General features: G+C 47.9%; 1 protein-coding gene across 1 annotated transcript in view; it reads right to left on the reverse strand.

Moving 5' to 3' along the window:
- The window catches only part of LOC309541244 (uncharacterized protein), a 182,839-nt gene extending 157,903 nt beyond the window's left edge, over positions 1-24,936 (reverse strand). Inside the window, exon 1 of the mRNA XM_082238866.1 lies at positions 24,811-24,936. The gene's annotated coding sequence lies outside the window, so the exon portion shown is untranslated. The remainder of the gene's footprint in view (positions 1-24,810) is intronic.
- Positions 24,937-25,226: the final 290 nt, after the last annotated feature.

A 25,226-nucleotide genomic window follows, 5' to 3' on the forward strand; every position in this document is an offset into this window, starting at 1 on the left:
CCCTCCTCTCCTCCCTCTGAGCCTGAACTGCTCTCTGCCCCAGACTCTTCCTGCTCACCTAACCCCGTTTCCTCCTCAGCTTGCAACACCTCCCCTTCCGGTCTGCTCCCTTTTCTCCCTCTTTCTGCTCATCCCCCCACCAGTCCCCAGGCTCTGAGCCTTCTTCCCTTGTGGGTCCCCCAGCTGGTGCCTCTCCCCCCCCCCTCACCAGCCAGTCCTTGACAACAACAGCAGCCACAGCACTGTGGTCCTCTGGTAGGAAAACTCCTGAGGAGCATGATTGAAGCAAGCCTTCTGGGACTATGGAAAAATGCTATCTTCCTCAAACCCCAGAATGAGCAGGAGCTCTGGGGTTGCCCCATGGGCTTCATGAGTGAAGATGCCCCCCCCAGGAGACTTCCCTGGTACCTGCAGCCCCTCATTCCCCCTCTTGAAATTAGACTTGGGGGGGGGGAATCTCCCATTCAATTACAGTATTTCAAGTTTTCTTCAGAACGTGCAGGGCAGGAGGCAGCGATGACATTCTGGTGAAGAAGCAGTGCTTGGAGATCATGTGGTGGTGGTGGTGGTGACAGAGTTTGGTGCAAAAACCAAAGGTACTTTCATCTAAAATTATACTCACCATTGTGAGATGCTGCCTTCATTATTTGATTATTGTAATGTTTTACATATAAACACCAGAACTTATACCTCATGCTTTTAGGAATGATTTCCTGCCGAGTTCATTGCTCAGAGTGGACTCTGAGAGGAAGACGTCCCACACTCCATACATCTAAATGGGTTCTCCTATGTGAGGGTCCTGGGATGTTCCTTGATCACTCCATTATAAATAAAGCACTTCTTGCAATCTTTTCATTTAAACTGCTTCTCCTCTCTGAGTTTGTTGATGGTTTGAAGGGTTTCAACTCTTAGAGTTCTTCCTGTCCGTGAGTCTGTTAATTTTCAACTTCCACTAAGAGTGAACCTCTATCTACTTTCCTGATATTTATACGGTTTGTCTTTTGTGTAAGTTTGTTGACACAAATCAAGGGTTCCACTCTGACTGAAGCTCCTTCCACAGTCCATACCTTTAAATGGTTTCTCCCCTGTGTATCTACTGATGTTTTCTAAGATTTCCACTCTGAGTGAAGTATTTACTGTACTCCATACAATGAAATGGTTTCTCTGCTATATGAGTCCGTTGATGTGATCTAAGGCTTGGATTACAATGGAAACTCTATCCACACTCTATACATTTATGTGGTTTCTCCTGTGTGTGAGTCCGTTGATTTTTTTTCCAGTGTTCCACTCTGACTGAAGTCCTTTCCACACTCCATGCATTTAAATGGTTTCTCCCCGTGTGACTCCGTTGATGTGATCTAAAGTGTGCACTCTCACTAAAACTCTTTTCACACTCCATACATTGAAATGGTTTCTCCCGTGTGTGAGTCCGTTGATGTGATCTAAGGTGTGCACTCTGACTGAAGCTCTTTCCACACTCGATACATTTATATGGTTTCTCCCCTGTGTGAGTCCGATGATGGGAACTAAGGCTGCTGCTATCACGAAAGCTCTTTCCACACTCGATACATTGAAATGGTTTCTCCCCTGTGTGAGTCCGTTCATGTTTTCTAAGACTTCCGCTATAACTAAAGCTCTTTCCACACTCGATACATTTATATGGTTTCTCCCCTGTGTGAGTCCGATGATGGGAACTAAGGCTGCTGCTATCACGAAAGCTCTTTCCACACTCGATACATTGAAATGGTTTCTCCCCTGTGTGAGTCCGATGATGGGAACTAAGGCTGCTGCTATCACGAAAGCTCTTTCCACACTCGATACATTGAAATGGTTTCTCCCCTGTGTGAGTCCGTTGATGATTTCTAAGGCTTCCATTTTCACTAAAGCTCTTTCCACACTCGATACATTGAAATGGTTTCTCCCCTGTGTGAGTCCGTTCATGTTTTCTAAGACTTCCGCTATAACTAAAGCTCTTTCCACACTCGATACATTTATATGGTTTCTCCCCTGTGTGAGTCCGATGATGATTTCTAAGGCTTCCATTTTCACTAAAGCTCTTTCCACACTCGATACATTTAAATGGTTTCTCCCCTGTGTGAGTCCGTTCATGTTTTCTAAGACTTCCGCTATCACTAAAGCTCTTTCCACACTCGATACATTGAAATGGTTTCTCCCCTGTGTGAGTTCGTTGATGATTTCTAAGGCTTCCATTTTCACTAAAGCCCTTTCCACACTCGATACATTTAAATGGTTTCTCCCCTGTGTGAGTCCGTTGATGATTTCTAAGGTGTGCACTCCGACTGAAGCTCTTTCCACAATCCATACATTCATATGGTTTCTCCCCTGTGTGAGTCCGATGATGGGATCTAAAGTGTGCACTCTGACTGAAGCTCTTTCCACACTCCATACATGTAAATGGTTTCTCTCCTGTGTGAGTCCATTGATGTTCCCTAAGGTTTCCACTGTAACTAAAGCTCTCTCCACACTCAACACACTTACATGGTTTCTCCCCTGTGTGAGTCCGTTTGTGCAATTTAAGGTTTCCACTCTGACTGAAGTTCTTCCCACACTCCCTGCACGTAAAACGTTTTCTCTCTATGTGAGTCCGCTGGTGTGTTTGCATTGAAAGAGAAGCTCTTTCCGCACTCCATACCTTTAAATGGGTTATTTCCTTTTTGTGTTCGTTGATGTGAACTATGTGTGCTCATTCAGTGAAGCATATTACACATTTCACACATTTTAATGGCTATTCTTAATGAAACGAAAGGTGCCTTGTCCCCTACAGTTCTGTCTTCTCCATCACCTTTTTCAGAGTGGGCAGAAAGGAAATCCTGTTTGGGTTTCAGGAAAGAGAAGACAGGGAAAAAAGGACACATCAACCGCCATTAGCACCTTCTCTTATTTCAACATCTCCTACATTCTCCCATGTCCTCCCCATGTTCCCAATTTTTAGGAAATAAAAATGGTATTGTGTCAAATGGTAGTAATGCATCAGGAACCTTTCATAATCCTCAATCATCTTTAATAACACAGCATGATTTCTGACATTGAATTATATATAAATTGCAGTATTGAAATGTGCCTGCTCCCGCTTCCTATTCTGATATTTCTCTACTCTGCTTGTCTGTTTCTTACTTGAGTTTTGTTTTGGCCCCTGCCTTGGCCGTGTGGACCTGAAGGAGCATCTTCACCCCCATTGTTCAGTCCGGACAGGGAGGTCCTCCTCCGAGGGTCTTCTGCTGGTTCCCTTGCTGTTAGAAGTGAAGTTCCAGGGAGCCAGGCAGAGGGCTTCCTGCCCCATGGAATGCCCTCCCTTCAGAGGGCAAGGAAAGAGGCAACCATCCGACATTTAGAAGACAGCTGTATCAGGAGGTTTTTAATGTTTGATGTTTTACTGTCTTGTATATGTACTGTACTGTCGGGAAGGTAAACGGCATTTCCGTGTGCTGCTCTGGTTCGCCAGAAGCAGCTCAGTCCTGCTGGCCACATGACCCGGAAGCTGTACGCCGGCTCCCTCGGCCAGTAAAGCGAGATGAGCGCCATAACCCCAGAGTCGGCCATGACGGGACCTACTGGTCAGGGGTCCCTTTACCTTTACCTATATGTACTGTAAGCTGCCCAGAGTGGCTGGGCGAAAAGACGAATACTATAACTTTTACAGTGGTACTTTGTGTTACAGACGCTTCAGGTTACAGACTCCGCTAACCCAGAAATAGTACCTTCTGTTAAGAACTTTGCTTCAGGATGTGAACAGAAATCGCACGGCGGCCCCATTAGCTAAAGTGGTGGTTCAGGTTAACAACAGTTTCAGGTTAAGAACGGACCTGCAGAACAAATTCAGTTCTTAACCCGAAGGACCACTGTACTATTATTATTAATACGAGATTTTTTGTAGTTAATTTGGAATTCGTACTGCAATATCAGCTCACGAAATGTTATGGGTGGAGAAAATCACAGGGTTGCCGTAAACTATAATCCCACCCACAAACTCTCATTCACATACAGTCTGTAAATTTGGGGAGGTCACACACCTCACCTGTGCTGATACTGGCAGTCTTTGGCCTGCACAGGCACACCCGGTGTGTAGAGCCTCCAGCCACAGGAACTGTCTATCAGGAAAATGGGTCCTTTGACTGGGAAGATTCATGCAGTCGCTGTCATCGGATGATGATGGGTTGTATCCCAGCTTGTCAGTCACTCTGACATTCCCTAGAAAGAATAAGAGGAACAGAAATGCTTTTTACGGAAATGACTGGCAGAATCCGAGACCAGGGAGAAGAGTTGATGGAAGAATATTGGAAAAAGTTTAAAGACTATCTACAGAAATATTGCAAAATTAATGAATGCCAGAATGATGTTGGATAGAAACTAAGTGGTCTTTAGCTGTAATGTTATAAGGGAATATGAAAAAATGGATTATTAATAGGTAAAAAATTAATGTTACAATACTTTATGATTAAAGACTAGGATATACAAAGAGGGGAGGGATTTGCTGAACTAATAATTTGAACCGGAATACAAAAAAGGGAGGCGTGAGGAGGTCCGGGAAACAAGCAAATGAAAGATAAGTAATGGAAAGAATGAATTGTTTTTAACCATTTTTATTTTGTATTTTTCTTTATTCTGTAATATTCTGAAAATCTTAATAAATATCTTTTTTAAAAAAGAAAAGAAATGCTTTTGAGGTGTAACTTCTATATCAATCCTGAGAGCCATTCCATGGACTCTGCACCCCTGTTTCTGATGACAGGTGTACATTATCCTCACCCTCAGCGGAAAAGACGCTTAAAGATGGAAGCCTGAGAGAGAGGAAAAGGTTTCTGGCTGCTTCCTGGGTGGGATTGCGGAAACCAAGAGCCGCTTCTGAGAAGGCCTCCCCCCTCCCCTCTTCCTCTCGGGATTTCCTCTCCTCTCCAGGGGACCAGTGGTTGGACTGGACAGAATGGCTGTGTCTGGACAGGGCAGGGGCTTATGGGGTGGAAGGAGGATGGAGATTGCAGGATGGAAGGGTGGGGGCAGGACCCCCACTTTTCAGGGATCCCTGGGCGGGAGGGAGAAGCCAAGGCGGCCCCTTCGAAGATTGCCCAAGGAAGCCACGAAAACCCAAAAAAACTGGTCTTCCAATCTCCCCCCCCCCCCCAGTGCTTTTCTTTGTGGCTGATTAGCTGTTCTCCCTGTGCAAAGGTCAGAGGGGGCAGGGTCTCTGTTGAGTCAGGTGATTAGCTGTGGGAGGAGCTTATCAGAGCTAGCAGGGCAGCGGCGCACACAGTTTGATCCATCTTTTAGATTTAGGGGAGCTAGTCTCAAACGTTTGTTGGGGAGACCTAGGTTTTTTTTGGTGTGGGGGGAGTTATTTGTCCTGTCTTCACGCTATTTATGATGGAGGACCTCTGTAGCCACCCCCAACGACACATTCTCAAGATGGAGGGGGAGGGAACAGCTGCAGTCGCCTGCAGTTCCTGCACAATGTTTGCCATCTTGCCAAAGGTTGCAGGCAGCTTTACCTGCAGCAATTGCATGTTGATTGCCCTCTTAGAAGACAAAGTCCAGCAACTGGAGGAAGGTGTAGCTACGCTCCAAAGAATTAGAGAGCTGGAGCTCTTCTTGGAAGCAACAGACCACACCGTCTCCACCAAGGAGGAAACAGGGGACTCCCCTGAGAAGGAGGCTAGTTCACCAACACAGGAGCCAGATATATGGAGAAACATGACTCAAAGAAGTAGGAGGCCCAGGGTTCGCTCTGATTGTTTAGAAATACACTTTGAGGTCCTCTCCCCTAGCATGGAAGATGAAGAGCAGACTCCATTTGAGGATCTCTCCCTCATTACAGTCGATCAGGTATATGAAGACGAGCAGCAAAGTCAGTCCTCAGGGAATGTGCAGGCGACCTTGGAACGGACAGCTCACGGAAGAACCCCGACCAAACCTAAGAGGAGGCGTGTAGTGGTGATAGGGGATTAACTACGGAGGGGAACAGAAACAGTGATCTGTGGGCCTGACAAGATGTCTCGGGAAGTGTGCTGTCTCCCCGGGGCTAAGATCCAAGAATCATAAAACCCACTGACAAATACCCCTTCCTCTTGGTTCATGTGGGAACCAATGACACTGCAAGCAATAGCCTCCAGAAGATCAAAAGAGACTACGAGACTCTCGGCAGGAAATTGAAGCAACTAAATGCACAAATAGTCATCTCATCTGTCCTCCCAGTTGAACGACGTGGCCCAGGGAGAGAGGGGAAAATAGTGGAAGTGAACAGCTGGCTTCGCAAATGGTGTAAACAGGAACGGTTTGGATTCTTAGATCACGGACTGCAGTTTCTTGAAGGGAGAAAGGTTGTTTTCTGCTGCTCCAGAGAAGCGGACACGGAGCAATGGCTCCAAACTACAAGAAAGAAGATTCCACCTAAACATTAGGAAGAACTTCCTGACAGTAAGAGCTGTTCGACAGTGGAATTTGCTGCCAAGGAGTGTGGTGGAGTCTCCTACTTTGGAGGTCTTTAAGCAGAGGCTTGACAACCATATGTCAGGAGTGCTCTGATGGTGTTTCCTGCTTGGCAGGGGGTTGGACTCGATGGCCCTTGTGGTCTCTTCCAACTCTATGATTCTATGATTCTATGATTCTATGACTTCTGGCAAGTGATGGGCTGCACCTCACAACGGTTGGGAGAAATGTTTTTGCCAAAAATCTCAGAAACCTCATCAGGAGGGCTTTAAACTGACTAATGTGGGGGAGGGAGACAGTGCTCCTGAAGGTAGGAGTCTATCAATTGATGAAGATGATCATCCAAATGTCATAGATCAAATGGAGCAAACAGCACGCAGACCTAGTGGTGGGAGGAAAAAAATCCTTAAATAAGAGACATGGGGGAATGATTAATGGACTTCAATGTCTGTACACTAATGCGCAAAGCATGGGAAATAAACAAGATGAGCTTGAGCTCTTGGTACAGCAAACTAAATATGACATAATAGGCATCACTGAAACCTGGTGGGATAAGTCCTACGATTGGAATGTAAAAATGGGGGGATACAATCTATTTCAGAGAAACAGACCAGACAAGAAAGGAGGAGGAGTGGCGTTATATGTCAGGGATGTGTATACCTGTGAAGAGATCCAAGATTTAGAACCTCAAAGCCAAAGTGAGAGCATTTGGGTCAAAATTAAGGGAGAGAAGAATAACAGAGACCTCATTGTGGGAGTTTACTATAGATCCCCAAGCCAAACGGAGGACATAGATGATGCCTTCCTGGAACATATGGCCAAACATGCAAAAGGAAGGGAGATAGTAGTAATGGGGAACTTCAATTACCTGGATATTTGTTGGATGTCAAACTCAGCCAAGAGCATAAGGTCAAACAGATTCCTCACTGGCCTTGCAGACAACTTCATTGTCCAGAAAGTGGGAGAAGCAACAAGAGGAACAGCCATTTTAGATCTGGTCCTAACCAATGTTGATGACCTGGTTAGTGGGGTAGACGTGGAAGGATCATTAGGCGCGAGTGATCGTGCTCTTCTGAATAATAATAATAATAATAATAATAATTTAGTATTTATATCCCGCCCATCTGGCTGGGTTTCCCCAGCCACTCTGGGCGGCTTCCAAAAGAATATTAAAATACAATGATACATCAAACATTAAAAGCTTCCCTAAACAGGGCTGCCTTCAGATGTCTTCAAAAAGTCTGGTAGTTGTTGTTCTCTTTGACATCTGGTGGGAGGGCGTTCCACAGGGAGGGTGCCACTACCGAGAAGGCCCTCTGCCTGGTTCCCTGTAACTTGGCTTCTCGTAGTGAGGGAACCGCCAGAAGGCCCTCGGTGCTGGACCTCAGTGTCCGGGTAGAACGATGGAGGTGGAGACGCTGCTTCAGGTATACTGGACCGAGGCCGTTTAGGGCTTTAAAGGTCAGCACCAACACTTTGAATTGTGCTCGGAAACGTACTGGGAGCCAATGTAGGTCTTTCAAGACCGGTGTTATATGGTCTCGGCGGCCGTTCCCAGTCACCAGTCTGGCTGCTGCATTCTGGATTAGTTGTAGTTTCTGGGTCACCTTCAAAGGTAGCCCCACGTAGAGCACATTGCAGTAGTCCAAGCGGGAGATAACCAGAGCATGCACCACTCTGGCAAGGCAGTCCGCGGGCAGATAGGGTCTCAGCCTACGTACCTGGTGGAGCTGGTACACAGCTGCCCTGGACACGGATTTAACCTGTGCCTCCATGGACAGCTGTGAGTCCAAAATGACTCCCAGGCTGCGCACCTGGTCCTTCAGGGGCACGGTTACCCCATTCAGGACCAGGGAATCCCCCACACCTGCCCGCCTCCTGTCCCCCAGAAACAGTACTTCTGTCTTGTCAGGATTCAACCTCAATCTGTTTGCCGCCATCCAACCTCCAACCGCCTCCAGGCACTCACACAGGACCGTCACCGCCTTCACTGGTTCTGATTTGAAAGAGAGGTAGAGCTGGGTGTCATCCGCATATGGATGAACACCCAGCCCAAACCCCCTGATGATCTCTCCCAGCGACTTCATGTAGATGTTGAAAAGCATGGGGGAGAGGACAGGACCCTGAGGCACCCCACAAGTGAGGGCCCAGGGGTCTGAACACTCATCCCCCAACACCATTTTCTGGACACGGCCCAGGAGAAAGGAGCGGAACCACTGTATGACAGTGCCCCCAGCTCCCAGGCCCTCAAGACGGTCCAGAAGGATGCTATGGTCGATGGTATCAAACGCCGCTGAGAGATCCAGCAGAACTAGGAAACAGCTCTCACCTTTGTCCCTTGCGCCCCGGAGATCATCAACCAGTGCGACTAAGGCGGATTCAGTCCCATGATGAGGCCCGAATCCCGACTGGAAGGGATCCAAATGGTCCGTTTCCTCCAGGCGTGCTTGGAGTTGTTCAGCAACTACTTGCCCAAGAATGGAAGATTTGAGACTCAGCGATAGTTGGGCATCGTGGCCGCATCTAAAAATGGTTTTTTAAGAAGCGGTTTAAGAACTGCCTCTTTCAGCGGGTCTGGGAAGGCTCCCTCACGGAGGGAAGCATTCACCACCCCACGAAGCCCATCGCCCAGTCCTTCCCGGCTAGCTTTTATCAGCCAGGATGGGCAAGGATCCAGGAGACAGGTGGTTGGTTTCACTCGTCCAAGCAGCCTGTCCACATCCTCGGAGGTAACAGATTGGAATTGATCCCACTCAACTTGACTAGACAGAACTCTAGCACTCTCCCGCCCCGGCCCTGCTCCCACGGTGGAGTCTACCTGAGCGACTTGAGTGACCTGAGTGAATCTGAGCGACTTTATCTGTAAAAAAACTTTGCAAAATCATTGCAGGAGATCATGTGGGCTGCACTGAGCCCTGATGGAGCAGGTGGTTCTGCTAAATTGCGAATCACCGAAAAAAGTCTCCTGCTGCTGTTTTCTGCAGATGCAATAGAGGCGGTGAAGAAAGTAGTTTTCGCCGTCACTACCACCACTAGGCTCAACATTCAACTCTAACCCGTGTCTGGTCAGCTTCAGAATGAGTTATCCGCCACCGGTGCTCTAGCCGTCTCAACGATTGTTTCATTGCCCTCCGACCTGTGGAAAACCACGGGGCTGTTCGGACTCCATGCAATCAGAGAGGGTGCTTCGGAGCCAGTCAATAGCCCTGGTTAACTCCACATTCCAGCGGGCCACCAGGGAATCATGGGATAAAGCATCTCCTACCACTCTCTGGTAACCATTTGGATCCATTATATGGTGGGAGACCATCTGAATTGGTCCCACCTCCCTGCAGAGGGGAAGGGTCGCGGAGAAGTCCAGTTGCACCAGGAAGTGATCTGACCATGGCACTTCTTTTGTTTTGCTTTTACTTAGTGTCAGATCATGAACATCCATAGAGGTAAACACCAGGTCCAAGGCATGTCCGCGGCTATGGGTTGGGCCAGACCTATTCAGGGACAGCCCCATGGAGGCCATGCTCTCCACAAAGTCCCGAGTGGCCCCTTGTAAGGTCGTGTTGGCATGGATGTTAAAATCCCCGAGGACAACCAAACTAGGTGTCTCCAGGAGAACATCCACCATGACCTCAAGCAGCTCGGGCAGGGAATCCTTGGTGAAGCGGGGGGGGGGGGGGTTGGTACACCAAAAGGAATCCTGTACTGCCCCTATTGCCCAACTTCCAGAACATGCACTCAGAAAACTGGGTCTTCTCAATAGGATGCCTGGTGCAAACTAATGACTTCCTAAAAATCACGGCAACCCCCCCTCCCCGCCCACATGACCTGGGTTGCTGTGCGTAAGAGAAACCTGGCGGACAAGCAGCGGCAAGGACAGGCCCATCTGCTTCATCCAACCAGGTCTCTGTTACACATGCCAGGTCAAGTCCTCCATCCATGATCAAGTCATGGATCACAATGGTTTTATGGATCATTGACCTGGCATTGCACAGCAGCACCTTCAGGTTGTGTGGGTATCCCTTGCTGATTCCAGTATCCCATCTGGTCAAGACCAGACCTGGAGGCAGGGATAGTCCTCAAACAATGACTAAGCCCGCTTCCTCGGTAATGACGTGGTCTGGTCTTAGCATAACTCCTCCTCCTACCCGTGATCACTGAGATTGGTTGTCCCAGTACATCCCCCCCTGTGGAACCTGCCCCAGCCATTTTGTTTGTTGGGATCCACTCCCAGGCAGCCCTGACCCCTCCCCTTAAAATCAAATTAAAACCTATACAAAAAACAAACTAACAAAACAATAAAACAAACAAAAAAAGAGAATGTTACAAACACACCATAATTAAATTAAATTAAACAAATTCCCGCACCCAACTAAACACCCACCCCACCCCCTCTTACGCACAGCAAATGAAAAAGCAATGTCATCAAATGATAGTAATGCAGCAGCAACCTTTCATAATCCTCAATCATCGTCAATAAAGCAGCATGATCTTGGAATACAGCCTTTTCAAATCAATTGTTTCCTCACAGGAAAGGCAGCTGCTCTCGGTCCATGAACAGGCCCTCTCTTTCTCTGGTCCATCGTTCCTTTGGACATTCCCCATCCTCTGCATCATAAAGACACTGAGGTCCAGCTCCGAGGGCCTTCTGGCGGTTCCCTCATTGTGAGAAATGAGGTTACAGGGAACCAGACAGGGGGCCTTCTCGGTGGTGGCGCCCACCCTGTGGAACACCCTCCCGTCAGATGTGAAGGAAATAAGCAGCTATCCTATCTTTAAAAGACATCTGAAGGCAGCCCTGTGCAGGGAGGTTTTTAATATTTAACGCTGTACTGTTTTAAACATTTGATTGGGAGCTGCCCAGAGTGGCTGGGGAAACTCAGCCAGATGGGCGGGGTATAAATAATAAATTATTATGATTATATTATTATAATCCTCCATCCAGCCCTGTTTCCACCTCTAGATCTTCATGAGTCACCTTCACAGTCCCAATGGCCTCAAGAGGTCCAAGTGGACCATTTTGGGAGACCCAGGTCTTCGTCTTTTCCAGGGACTGTGGTCTGGGTCAGTCAGAGAACTAGTGGCAAGGCTTGGTGCTTGGCGCCAGCTGAATGGGAGCTCAGGGAAGCTCCTGTTCTGGGAGATGGACCTCCATCTACATGCCTCACATTGCGTGGAGAGAGCAGGAGAAGCGGAAGGAAAGCAGCTGGCAAATGGGAAACACCCCACCCCAATGGTTCTTTATAATGTTGATGTGCTGCCTGATCTCGTGCCTGTCTTCTGACACAGGACTACCCTAATTTGGCACTGACAAAGCTGGATATTCCAGGCAAAGGGATAACTGTACTTAATGAAAAGTTCAACCTTGTAACGCTGTCCTAAAGGATCTTCACTCGCTCTCAGTGCATTTCCGAGCACAATTCAAACTGCTTGTGCTGATCTTTAAAGTGTCATGGTTGCATCTTTCAGGCAAGAAAAGTATTGATCTGACATATAGAGATCATTCCTAGTCTATTGGTTCAAGGAGGTCCTAGTAGTTTTGCTCTGTGTGATTCAAAGTGGTGTTTTCTCTAGCTGGAGCATTTTAGCTGCTAAGGGAGTTTCCTTTCTGCTGAGAGCAGGTGGTGGGATCAGTTGTTATGAGATTATGCTGAACCTTCCTTGTTTTGGGAACCAGAAGAAACTGGTTTAAACTGGAGTGAGCCAAGCTTGGTATCCAGTCCCAAGGTTACTCTGACACGGAATTGTTTATCAGTCACAGTATTGAAAGGTGCCTAGTCCCACTTCCTATTCTGCTATTCTCTACTCTGCCTCTGTCTTTCTTACTTGAGTGCTGTTTCGCTATGCTGTGTTAGGGTTTTACTGTAAATTCAGTTTTTGGATTGTTATGATTCTTTGCCTTCAGTACTAAATTTATCTGCTGAATGGATTTTTTGCTGCCTCTGAGTGTTTTTTCCTATTCTGCTAACTATATGTCGGACTTGGAGATCATTAAGGAGGAGCAAGATCTGCGACCTAAACCCCTCAACCGACTTGGCCCTGTAGACCTGAAGGAGTGTCTCCACCCCCATCCTTCACTCTGAACACTGAGGTCCTCCTCTGAGGTCCTCCTGCTGGCCCCCTCTCTGTGATAAGTGAGGGTACAGGGAAGCAGGCAGAGGGCCTTCTCGGTGGTGGCGCCCGCCCTGTGGAACGCCCTCCCTTCAGAGGTCAAGGAAATGAACAACTACCTGACATTTGGAAGACAGCTGAAGGCAGCCCTGTGTCAGGAGGTTTATAATGTTTGATGTTTTCCTGTCTTTTATATGTACTGGAAGCTGCCCAGAGTGGCTGCGGAAACCCAACCAGATGGGCAGGGTATAAATACTACAATTATTATTCTTTTGTGATTTTTTGTAGTTATTTTGGAATTCGTACTGCAATATTAGCTCAAGAAATGTTATGGGTGGAGAAAATCACAGGGTTGCCATAAACTATAATCCATAAACGAACGCACATTCACATACAGTCTGTAAATTTGGGGGGGTCACACACCTCACCTGTGCTAATACTGGCAGTCTTTGGCCTGCACAGGCACACCTGGTGTGTAGAGCCTCCAGCCCCAGGCACTGTCTATCATGAAAATGGGTCCTTTGACTGGGAAGATTCATGCAGTCGCTGTCATCAGATGCTGAAGGATTGTATCTCAGCTTGTCAGTCACTCTGACACTGCCTACAAAGAATAAGAGGAACAGAAATGTTTTCGAGGTGCAACTTCTCTATCAGCCCTGAGAGCCATTCCATGGACTCTGCACCCCTGTTTCTGAGGACAGGTGTACATTATCCTCATTCTCAGTGGAAAAGACACTTAAAGATGGAAGCCTGAGAGAGAGGAAAAGGTTTCTGGCTGCTTCCTGGGTGGGATTGCGGAAACCAAGAGCCGCTTCTGAGAAGGCCTCCCCCTCCCCTCTTCCTCTCGGGATTTCCTCTCCTCTCCAGGGGACCAATGGTTGGACTGGGCAGAATCATTGTCTGGACAGGGCAGGGGCTTATGGGGTGGGAAGAGGATGGAGATTGCAGGAAGGAAGGGGTGGGGGGACAGGACCCCCACTTTCCAGGGATCCTTCTCTGGTCGCCTTGAAGGGGGGGCCCATTCCTGGGCGGGAGGGAGAAGCCAAGGCGGCCCCTCCGGAGATTCATCGTGGGCGTCATGATGGAGATGTCTCCCCAAAGACTGGTCTTCTTCTCCCCCCCCCCCATTGCTGCGCTTCCCTGACCCGGGGGTGCCCCCTCCCTTCTCCCCCCACTTCCATGACCCCCTCTCTTTCTCCCGGAGTCTCGCCTGAACCCAGATGCCCCCTTGGCCCGGCTCACCCCTCGCCCTGCGCGACCCATCTCTCCGTCCCTAATGCCCCCCAAGACGAGCCGGGGAGGGACGGGGGGGGTCTCTATCCAGGCGCCTCCCGCACCCCTTAACCCTTTCCCGGCCCGCTTCTCTCCGCGCCCCAGGGATGCCTGCGCGGGGGAAAGGGGGCCAGGGAGTCCTCGTGGGGGGGGGGCGCCCCGTCTCCGCCCCTTCGCAGCAGGCGTGCCGGGATCCAGGCCCCACGGAAGGCGCTTTGGGGAGCTGGCGGGGTCTCTGGGTCCTGGGTCCTCTTCTCCCCCTCCTACCCCCGCGACCCCTTTACCTCTTTGTCCTCGCTCCCGATCCTCCTTTCCTTTCCTGCAACATCCACGTGGGTGGGGAGGATTTACCTGCCGCCCCTCCTCCGCTTTGAGAACGCGCGCGCCCCTAGAGCTACGGGGCAGAGCAGCAATCCGGAGTGGAAGCTCCACTTCCGGGAGACGCAGGCAGTTAGGGAGGGGGCTCACACCCCCCAGTCCTGGAACAGAAGAGCCGGATTGGAGGAGGAGGAGCAATGTATTGGGGGAGGGATTTGGGATGGTGGGGGCGGGGTGAGAGGAGGATGTGCAGGGAGGGGAGGGAACGTTTGAGTGGGGGGGGAGGAGAGGAAGGTCCCCCCCTTCCTTTAGTGGATTGGAGAGCGGGGGAGGGGCTGATCTCGGAGATCCAGCTGCCAAGTGGGATCCCCCCCCCAAGAGCAACATCCTCCCCTCCCCCACCCCACGAGCTTAGATCCCTCCGTCTTTTAGGTCTTGGTGCTGTTCAAACCAGGAACGGGGGGGGGCAGCTAAACGACTCCCCCCAAATCCCAGCCCCCCACCCCAGCCTCGGACTCAGGCCAGGACAAGGACCGTGGACACAGGCCCCGTCCCGGCACAACAGCCAAGAGGCTCAGAAAAGCAGCCGATACAACTGGAGCCAGAAGAGGATTCCATGTCTTAAGGGAGAAATCTGCGGACGTGTTTGTACGCTTGGGGGAGTATGGCTGCCTTGTGTCAAGTCTCCTCCCTTTGATAGTCCTTCCCTCATGGTGTAAAATAAAAGTGGAACAGTGCAGATCCGATGTACGGCTGATTCTCTATGAATTTATAACAGAAGTGTTGCCTATGTCTAGTGTGTGTGTCGTCGTTTTTGTACAAATTGAATGATTGGGGGGGGGTTGTTCCTGCAACACATGAATCCCAATCCCAAAGAAGGGCAGTGCCAAAGAATGCTCCAACTACCGCACAATTGCACTCATTTCACACGCTAGCAAGGTTATGCTTAAGATGCTACGAGGCAGGCTTAAGCAGTATGTGGACCGAGAACTCCCAGAAGTGCAAGCTGGATTTAGAAGAGGCAGAGGAACCAGAGACCAAATTGCAAACATGCGCTGGATTATGGAGAAAGCTAGAGAGTTCCAGAAAGACATCTACTTCTGCTTCATTGACTATGCAAATCCTTTGACTGTGTCGACCACAGCAAACTATGGCAAGTCCTTAAAGAAATGGGAGTGCCTGATCACCTCATCTGTCTCCTGAGAAATCTCTATGTGGGACAAGAAGCTACAGTTAGAACTGGACATGGAACAACTGATTGGTTCAAAATTGGGAAAGGCAAGGCTGTATATTCTCTCCCTGCTTATTTAACGTAAATGCAGAATTCATCATGCGAAAGGCTGTAATAAAAAAATTGAAGGTCTTATATATATAATAAATGTTCATAAATGCACCAACCAAGCGCATACCTAGATATGTGGACCACATGTCTGGAGCAGCACAGGAAGACTGTCCTGAAACCATTTTGACTCCCAAACTGACCAAATGTTTTCTCTGCAAGGAGGGAGGGGGTGAGGGAACCTTCCCATTGTCTCAGGAATTGGGAAATCACCATCTCAAGCGAATGGCCAGACTACCAGGAAAGGGAATCAGATAAGGCATTATCAGATAACCGGGCAGACAGGAAAAGCAACAACATTCACATTTCTGTTGCAGACCGCCTTTTCTGTGATGTATGATGTATGGAGGGGTGGTCTGGAGCTCTGGGGCAGGGAATTTAAAATGTCTATATAAGGGCAGGCACGCCTTGGTTGGGGGTCCTCCTCAGGGGCGCACCCTGTTGCAGCAGATCAATCAAGATCAGGCTTACTAGCTGCTTTGCTTCTCAATAATCTCTGGTTGGCCTCAGTTGTTTTCTCCTACCGATGGAGAACCTACAAGGGACTCTATAAAGGGCTCTTGTGTCCCCCATAAGGGAAGAAGGGCAGCTTTTGTTTACAACAGATGGCACCCCAGATGGGACCTTCGGTTGGCCAGATTCAAGGGGGCACAAGGAAGGACCGGTGATCCAGCGCGCAGCAGGCCATTTGCCAGGAGGAGCCACCAGTCCTCTAGTGACCCCAGGGTCTGGAAAGAACTGGAGTTCCAGCGGGGCAAACCAGAGGAAGCAACACTTGATCAGGCCGGCCTCAAATTTATTTTTAAAAATAATCTTTATTGATTTAAATTACACACATATACAAAGAATTTGCAATCTCATACTGCAAAAAAAGAAAATTAAAGAAAAAACAATGAAGAATAAAGAAAAGAAGAAAATACAGAAAAAGAAAGAAGAAGCAGATTTATGTGCATGAAAAAATTTAATCTTCCTAATTAAATAAAAAAGACTTCTGACAAAACGAGTCTTCCAATCATTCTCATTGTACTGTTTATACTGTCGTTTTTTTCACACAGTTTTATATTCTTTAATATTGTTCCCGTCTACTCCACAAACAGTATTTGTTGTGTTTACAAGTATCACTCAAGTTCTGCTAATATGGTGTGGTTGGTACAATATGATCTCATATAATCCTTAAACATTCTCCATTCTCCAAATATTTTCTGGTTCAGTACTCCTCTAACTCTTCCCATCAGTTTTGCTTGTTGTAAATATTCTAACATGAGTATCTGCCAATCTGTAATTGTCAGTATTGTTTTCCACTTCCTCGCCACACGTATTCTTGCTTCTGTGGTGACATACATGAACAGCGGTCTTCTTTCTTTTTTAATTTCTAATGGTAAAATGCCTAAAAGAAAGATCTCTGGTTGTTGTTGTTTAAGTGAGTCTGAATAATTTCTTGAATTCATTATAGATATTATCCCAGAATTCCCTAATGATTGCACAAGTCCACCACATGTATGACTCCACATCTATTTTACATATCCACCAAGTCGGGGACCCTCCGTTATACATTTTCGCTAGTTTTAAGCGGGTACGATGTCATCTATAGAACATCTTCATGATGTTCTCCCTAAGGTTATAGCATGCTGTGAATTTAATATCTACCTTCCACAATCTCTCCCATTGATATATATATATATATATATGTTGTATCCAAAATCCTGTGCCTGTTTCACCATAACTGCCTTGACTGGTTCTTCTTTCCCATTCCAAAAGGTAATCATAGATTTTTGGAATATTTTTTCCTTTCTCTTTCAAATTTAGAAGTTTCTTTTGCAATTCCTTGCTGTAAATCCATGGCCAATCTTTGGTGTAACTGAAAATATTGTAACCAATCCGTTAGGTGATTTTTAATTTAATCCTATTTTTTCAATGTAGGCTTGTCTTTATCTATTTCTAGGATTAATCCTAACGTAGACCAATCTGCTTTCATATTTCTTTTTCTTACTGCCCTGGCTTCTCTTGGTGATGTCCACAAGGGTATTTTTGGCTCAAGTATTCCTTTATATTTATTCCAGATTTTATATCACAATTTCCTTATCGCATGGCTCAAAAATCCCCTGTGGACCTTCACTTTTCCGTACATTAAAGAAGTGTGCCATCCAGACCGATTCTTGTGGCCTTCCAAGTCTAAGAGGTCCGTATCTTTTGGTGTAATCCAGTCTTTTATCCAAACCAATCCTGCCGCCGCATGGTAGAATTCCAAATCTGGCAATGCAAAACCTCCTCTCTCCTTTTCATCTGTTAGTAACTGGTGTTTAATTCTCGGTTTCTTTCCACTCCATATAAGTCTAGATATTTCCCTTTTCCACTCCTTAAAACAATTCATTCCTCCTAAAATGGGCATTGTTTGGAATAAGAAAATCATTTTGGGGAGGATAGTCATTTTCACAACTGAGACTCTTCCCTTTGGGGAGAATATTATTTTTCACAACCGAGAGATGGAGTTTGGTCCAGGTTTCCATATTTTTTAAAAAAACTTTCTTTCAATACTTTACTATAATCATCCTCATATACATTTAAACTTTTATTTGAAATCCAGATTCCTAAGTATTTTACCTTATTTTTAATTCCCAGGCCTGTTTTTTCTTGAAGTTCTTTTTTTTTCTTCCATTGTGAGGCTTTTTGTCAGTAATTTAGTTTTTTGGAGGTTTATTTTCAGCCCCAGGCTGGCCATGAATTGATCTAGTAAAAGACCCTGGGGTGGCCAGGAGCAGCGCATGCGGACGTGAGTCTAGGAATGGAGAAGATTGTGGGCGGGATTCTCTGAAACACCCAGCAACCCAGATTCTCATCCTTGGCTGTCTCTTTTGCTTACGGTCTTCACTCCCAGCCTTCCTGGCAAGAGGTAGCGAGGAGGGGGAGGGAAGAACGGGAGAATTGGGGTTCTGCAATTAGAGAGGCAATTAACTGCAAGGGGAGAACGCCAATCAAAGCTCTCATTCCCTGTCGGGGAACCTGAGATCTGAAACTTTTCCTTTTTCCCAAGGAAGACGCCCCAAGGCTGGTCCAAGTGGCCAGTTTGGATAGCAAGGGACTTGGACTCGGCTTCCAATTTCTCTTTTTCTCCTAAATGCAGCTGCACCGGCAGCACCAAGATCCAGGAGGAAGTGACTGGTGCGCGTCAGAGCGCAAGGGCATTTACAGTTCCTTTCCGTTCTCTCTGGAGCAGCCGGATTTGGCACTGGGCTGCCAGGCGTCCAATGGAAAGGGACTCTTTTCCCTAGAGTGTAAGAGGCAGAAAAGGGTGCTGGGACCCCATGGTAAGTAAAGGGAGGGAGAAGGACTTTGTAGAGTCCGTCGTAGAGAAGACGAACAACTGTCAAGTCAGGAAAGACCTGGGAAAAGGCTGGTGGGTTTTTGTTTTTGTTTTGGCTTTGGTTGAAAAATGGGATCCCCACATTCTAAGCGTTCTAACCGCCACACTCAGAGGCATGTGCTGGTCGCAGCAGGAGGGGGAGTCTCCCTGGATGCTACAGCAGCCGGCCTCCTCTGGGTCTCCTGGCCCTCTCCTCTCCTCCCTCTGAGCCTGAACTGCTCTCTGCCCCACACTTTTCCCACTCACCTAACCCAGTTTCCTCCTTAGCTTGCAACATCTCCCCTTCCGGTCTGCTCCCCTTTCTCCCTCTTTCTGCTCACCCCACCACCAGTCGCTGGGCTCTGAGCCTTCTTCCCTTGTGGGTCCCCCAGCTTGTGCCTCTCCCCCCTCACCAGCCAGTCCTTGACAACAACAGCAGCCACAGCACTGTGGTCCTCTGGTAGGAAAACTCCTGAGAAGCATGATTGAAGCAAACCTTCTGGGACTATGGAAAAATGCTATCTTCCTCAAACCCCAGAATGAGCAGGAGCTCTGGGGTTGCCCCATGGGCTTCATGAGTGAAGATGCCCCCCCCAGGAGACTTCCCTGGTACCTGCAGCCCCTCATTCCCCCTCTTGAAATTAGGCTTGGGGGGGGGGGAAATCTCCCATTCAATTACAGTATTTCAAGTTTTCTTCAGAACGCGCAGGGCAGGAGGCAGCGATGACATTCTGTTGAAGAAGCAGTGCTTGGAGATCATGTGGTGGGGGGGCAGAGTTTGCTGCAAAAACATTCATCTAAAATTATACTCAGCATTGTGAGATGCTGCCTTCATTATTTCATTATTATAATGTTTTTCATACAAACACCAGAACTTCAAATATACCTCATGCTTTTAGGAATGATTTCCTGCTGAGTTCATTGCTCAGAGTGGACTCTGAGAGGAAGAAGTCCCACACTCCATACATCTAAATGGGTTCTCCCATGTGAGAGTCCTGGGATGTTCCTTGATCACTCCATTATAAATAAAGCACTTCTTGCAATCTTTTCATTTAAACTGCTTCTCCTCTCTGAGTTTGTTGATGGTTTGAAGGGTTTCAACTCTTAGAGTTCTTCCTGTCCATGAGTCTGTTGATTTTCAACTTCCACTAAGAGTGAACCTCTATCTACTTTCCTGATATTTATACGGTTTGTCTTTTGTGTAAGTTTGTTGACATAAATCAAGGCTTCCACTCGCACTGAAGCTCCTTCCACAGTCCATACCTTTAAATGGTTTCTCCCCTGTGTATCTACTGATGTTTTCTAAGATTTCCACTCTGAGTGAAGTATTTACTGTACTCCATACATTGAAATGGTTTCTCTCCTACATGAGTCCGTTGATGTGATCTGAGGCTTGGATTACAATGGAAACTCTATCCGCACTCTATACATTTATGTGGTTTCTCCCGTGTGTGAGTCCGTTGATTTTTTTTCCAGTGTTCCACTCTGACTGAAGTCCTTTCCACACTCCATACATTGAATTGGTTTCTCCCGTGTGAGTCCGTTCATGTCTTCTAAGGCTTCCACTTTTACTAAAGCTCTTTCCACACTCGATACATTTAAATGGTTTCTCCCCTGTGTGAGTCCGTTGATGTGATCTAAGGTGTGCACTCTGACTGAAGCTCTTTCCACACTCGATACATTTATATGGTTTCTCCCCTGTGTGAGTCCGATGATGGGAACTAAGGCTGCTGCTATCACAAAAGCTCTTTCCACACTCGATACATTGAAATGGTTTCTCCCCTGTGTGAGTTCGTTGATGATTTCTAAGGCTTCCATTTTCACTAAAGCTCTTTCCACACTCGATACATTGAAATGGTTTCTCCCCTGTGTGAGTCCGTTGATGTGATCTAAGGCTGCTGCTATCACGAAAGCTCTTTCCACACTCCATACAGTTAAATGGTTTCTCCCCTGTGTGAGTCCGTTGATGTGATCTAAGGTGTGCACTCTGACTGAAGCTCTTTCCACACTCGATACATTTATATGGTTTCTCCCCTGTGTGAGTTCGTTGATGATTTCTAAGGCTTCCATTTTCACTAAAGCTCTTTCCACACTCGATACATTTAAATGGTTTCTCCCCTGTGTGAGTCCGTTCATGTTTTCTAAGACTTCCGCTATCACTAAAGCTCTTTCCACACTCGATACATTTATATGGTTTATTCCCTGTGTGAGTCCGTTGATGTTGTCTAAGGTGTGCACTCTGACTGAAGCTCTTTCCACACTCGATACATTTATATGGTTTCTCCCCTGTGTGAGTTCGTTGATGTGATCTAAGGCTTCCATTTTCACTAAAGCTCTTTCCACACTCGATACATTGAAATGGTTTCTCCCCTGTGTGAGTCCGTTCATGTTTTCTAAGACTTCCGCTATCACTAAAGCTCTTTCCACACTCGATACATTTAAATGGTTTATTCCCTGTGTGAGACCGTTGATGATTTCTAAGGTGTGCACTCCGACTGAAGCTCTTTCCACAATCCATACATTCATATGGTTTCTCCCCTGTGTGAGTCCGATGATGGGATCTAAAGTGTGCACTCTGACTGAAGCTCTTTCCACACTCCATACATGTAAATGGTTTCTCTCCTGTGTGAGTCCGTTGATGTTTTCTAAGGTTTCCACTGTAACTAAAGCTCTTTCCACACTCATCACACTTATATGGTTTCTCCCCTGTGTGAGTCCGTTTGTGCAATTTAAGGTTTCCACTCTGACTGAAGTTCTTCCCACACTCCCTGCACGTAAAACGTTTTCTATGTGAGTCCGCTGGTGTGTTTGCATTGAAAGAGAAGCTCTTTCCGCACTCCATACCTTTAAATGCGTTCTTTCCTTTTTGTGTTCGTTGATGTGAACTATGTGTGCTCATTCAGTGAAGCATATTACACATTTTACACATTTTAATGGCTATTCTTAATGAAACGAAAGGTGCCTTGTCCCCTACAGTTCTGTCTTCTCCATCACCTTTTTCAGAGTGGGCAGAAAGGAAATCCTGTTTGGGTTTCAGGAAAGAGAAGGCAGGGAAAAAAGGACACATCAACCGCCATTAGCACCTTCTCTTATTTCAACATCTACATTCTCCCATGTCCTCCCCATGTTCCCAATTTTTAGGAAATAAAAATGGTATTTTGTCAAATGGTAGTAATGCATCAGGAACCTTTCATAATCCTCAATCATCTTTAATAACACAGCATGATTTCTGACATTGAATTATATATAAATTGCAGTATTGAAATGTGCCTGCTCCCGCTTCCTATTCTGATATTTCTCTACTCTGCTTGTCTGTTTCTTACTTGAGTGCTGTTTTGGCCCCTGCCTTGGCCCTGTGGAACTGAAGGAGCATCTTCACCCCCATCGTTCAGTCCGGACAGGGAGGTCCTCCTCCGAGGGTCTTCTGCTGGTTCCCTTGCTGTTAGAAGTGAAGTTCCAGGGAACCAGGCAGAGGGCCTCCTGCCCCATGGAATGCCCTCCCTTCAGAGGGCAAGGAAGGAGGCAACCATCTGACATTTAGAAGACAGCTGTATCAGGAGGTTTTTAATGTTGGATGTTTTACTGTCTTGTATATGTACTGTACTGTCGGGAAGGTAAACGGCATTTCCGTGCGCTGCTCTGGTTCGCCAGAAGCAGCTCAGTCCTGCTGGCCACATGACCCGGAAGCTGCACACTGGCTCCCTCGTCCAATAAAGCGAGATGAGCGCTGTAACCCCAGAGTCGGCCATGACTGGACCTAATGGTCAGGGGTCCCTTTACCTTTACCTATATGTACTGTAAGCTGCCCAGAGTGGCTGGGGGAAAAGACGAATACTATAACTTTTACAGTGGTACTTTGTGTTACAGACGCTTCAGGTTACAGACTCTGCTAACCCAGAAATAGTACCTTCTGTTAAGAACTTTGCTTCAGGATGAGAACAGAAATCGCACGGCGGCCCCATTAGCTAAAGTGGTGGTTCAGGTTAAGAACAGTTTCAGGTTAAGAACGGACCTGCAGAACAAATTCAGTTCTTAACCCGAAGGACCACTGTACTATTATTATTAATACGAGATTTTTTGTAGTTAATTTGGAATTCGTACTGCAATATCAGCTCACGAAATGTTATGGGTGGAGAAAATCACAGGGTTGCCGTAAACTATAATCCCACCCACAAACTCTCATTCACATACAGTCTGTAAATTTGGGGAGGTCACACACCTCACCTGTGCTGATACTGGCAGTCTTTGGCCTGCACAGGCACACCCGGTGTGTAGAGCCTCCGGCCACAGGAACTGTCTATCATGAAAATGGGTCCTTTGACTGGGAAGATTCATGCAGTCGCTGTCATCGGATGATGATGGGTTGTATCCCAGCTTGTCAGTCACTCTGATATTCCCTAGAAAGAATAAGAGGAACAGAAATGCTTTTTACGGAAATGACTGGCAGAATCCGAGACCAGGGAGAAGAGTCGGTGGAAGAAGATTGGAAGAAGATTAAAGACTATCTACAGAAATATTGCAAAATTAATGAATGCTAGAATGCTGTTGGATAGAAACTAAATGGTCTTTAGCTGTAATGTTATAAGGGAATATGAAAAAATGGATTATTAATCGGTAAAAATCTAATGTTACAATACTTTATGATTAAAGACTAGGATATACAAAGAGGGGAGGGATTTGCTGAACTAATAATTTGAACTGGAATACAAAAAAGGGAGGTGTGAGGAGGTCCGGGAAACAAGCAAATGAAAGATAAGTAACGGAAAGAATGAATTGCTTTTAACCATTTTTATTTTGTATTTTTCTTTTTTCTTTTTCTTTATTCTGTAATATTCTGAAAATCTTAATAAATATCTTTTTAAAAAATAAAAGAAATGCTTTTGAGGTGCAACTTCTATATCAATCCTGAGAGCCATTCCATGGACTCTGCACCCCTGTTTCTGAGGACAGGTGTACATTATCCTCACCCTCAGTGGAAAAGACAATAAAGATGGAAGCCTGAGAGAGAGGAAAAGGTTTCTGGCTGCTTCCTGGGTGGGATTGCGGAAACCAAGAGCCGCTTCTGAGAAGGCCTCTCCCCTCCCCTCTTCCTCTGGGGATTTCCTCTCCTCTCCAGGGGACCAGAGGTTGGACTGGACAGAAGCGCTGTGTCCGGACAGGGCAGTGACTTATGGGGTGGGAAGAGGATGGAGATTGCAGGATGGAAGGGTGGGGGCAGGACCCCCACTTTTCAGGGATCCCTGGGCGGGAGGGAGAAGCCAAGGCGGCCCCTTCGAAGATTGCCCAAGGAAGCCACGATTGAGACGCCCCCCAAAAAACTGGTCTTCCTATCTCCCCCCCCCAGTGCTCCTCTTCCCTTCCCCCTCCCTCTCTCCCGCAGTTTCCCCTGCACTCTAGCGCGACTGACACCTCGCCCTGCGCGCCCCATCTCTCCATCCTAGCCCCCCCCCAACAGGAGGAAGGGAGGGACTGGGGGGGTCTCTATCCAGGCGTCTCTCGCGCCCCTTAACCCTTTCATGGGACGCGCGGAGCCTGGGAAACGGGGCGAGGGGTCCGCCCTGCGAGGAAAGCTCCCTTCGCAGCAGGCGTGCCGGGATCCAGGCCCCACGGAAGGCGATTTGGGGAGCTGGCCGGATCTCTGGGTCCTCGTCTCCTCCCTCCTCCCCCCCGCCTTTGCCCCCCCATCCCTGAGTCTCCCCTGCACCCAGAGCCCCCTTGGCTCACCCCTCGCCTTGCGCCCCCCATCTCTCCGTCCCTATTGCCCCCCAAGACGAGCAAGGGGGGACAGGGGGTCTCTATCCTGGCTTCTCTTCGCGCCCCAGGGATGCCTGCGCGGGGGAAACGGGGCCAGGGAGTCCTCGTGGGGGGGCGCCCCATCTCCGCCCCTTCGCAGCAGGCGTGCCGGGATCCAGGCCCCACGGAAGGCGCTTGGGGGCGCTGGAGGGGGTCTCTGGGTCCTCGTCTCCCTTCTCCGCCCCCCCCGCGACCCCTTTACCTCTTTGTCCTCGCTCCGGATTCTCCTTTCCTGCAACATCCAGGGGGGGGGGTCCCCTGCCTCCTCCCTCCCCTTTCCGAAACCTCCCCACCCCCCGAGCTATGGGGCAGAGCAGCAATCTGGAGTGGAAGCTCCACTTGCGGGAGAAGCAGGCAGGGTGGGAGGGGGCTCACCCCCCCCACATTCCTGGAGCAGAAGCCGGATTGGAGGAGGAGGAGGAAGGGGTGGGATGGTTGGGGGCGGGATCTGGGGTTGTGGGGGCGGGGTGAGAGGAGGATGTGCCGGGAGGGGAGGGAAAGAATTGAGGGGGGGGAGAGGAAGGTTTTCCCCCTCCCCTTATCCTTCTGGGATCAGGAGAGCGGGGGAGGGGCTGATCCCGGAGATCCAGCTGCAAATTGGGTCCCGTCCCGCCTACA

This window comes from Podarcis vaucheri (genome assembly GCF_965113315.1).
Source record: "Podarcis vaucheri genome assembly, chromosome: 10".
Classification (NCBI taxonomy): Eukaryota; Metazoa; Chordata; class Lepidosauria; order Squamata; family Lacertidae; genus Podarcis; species Podarcis vaucheri.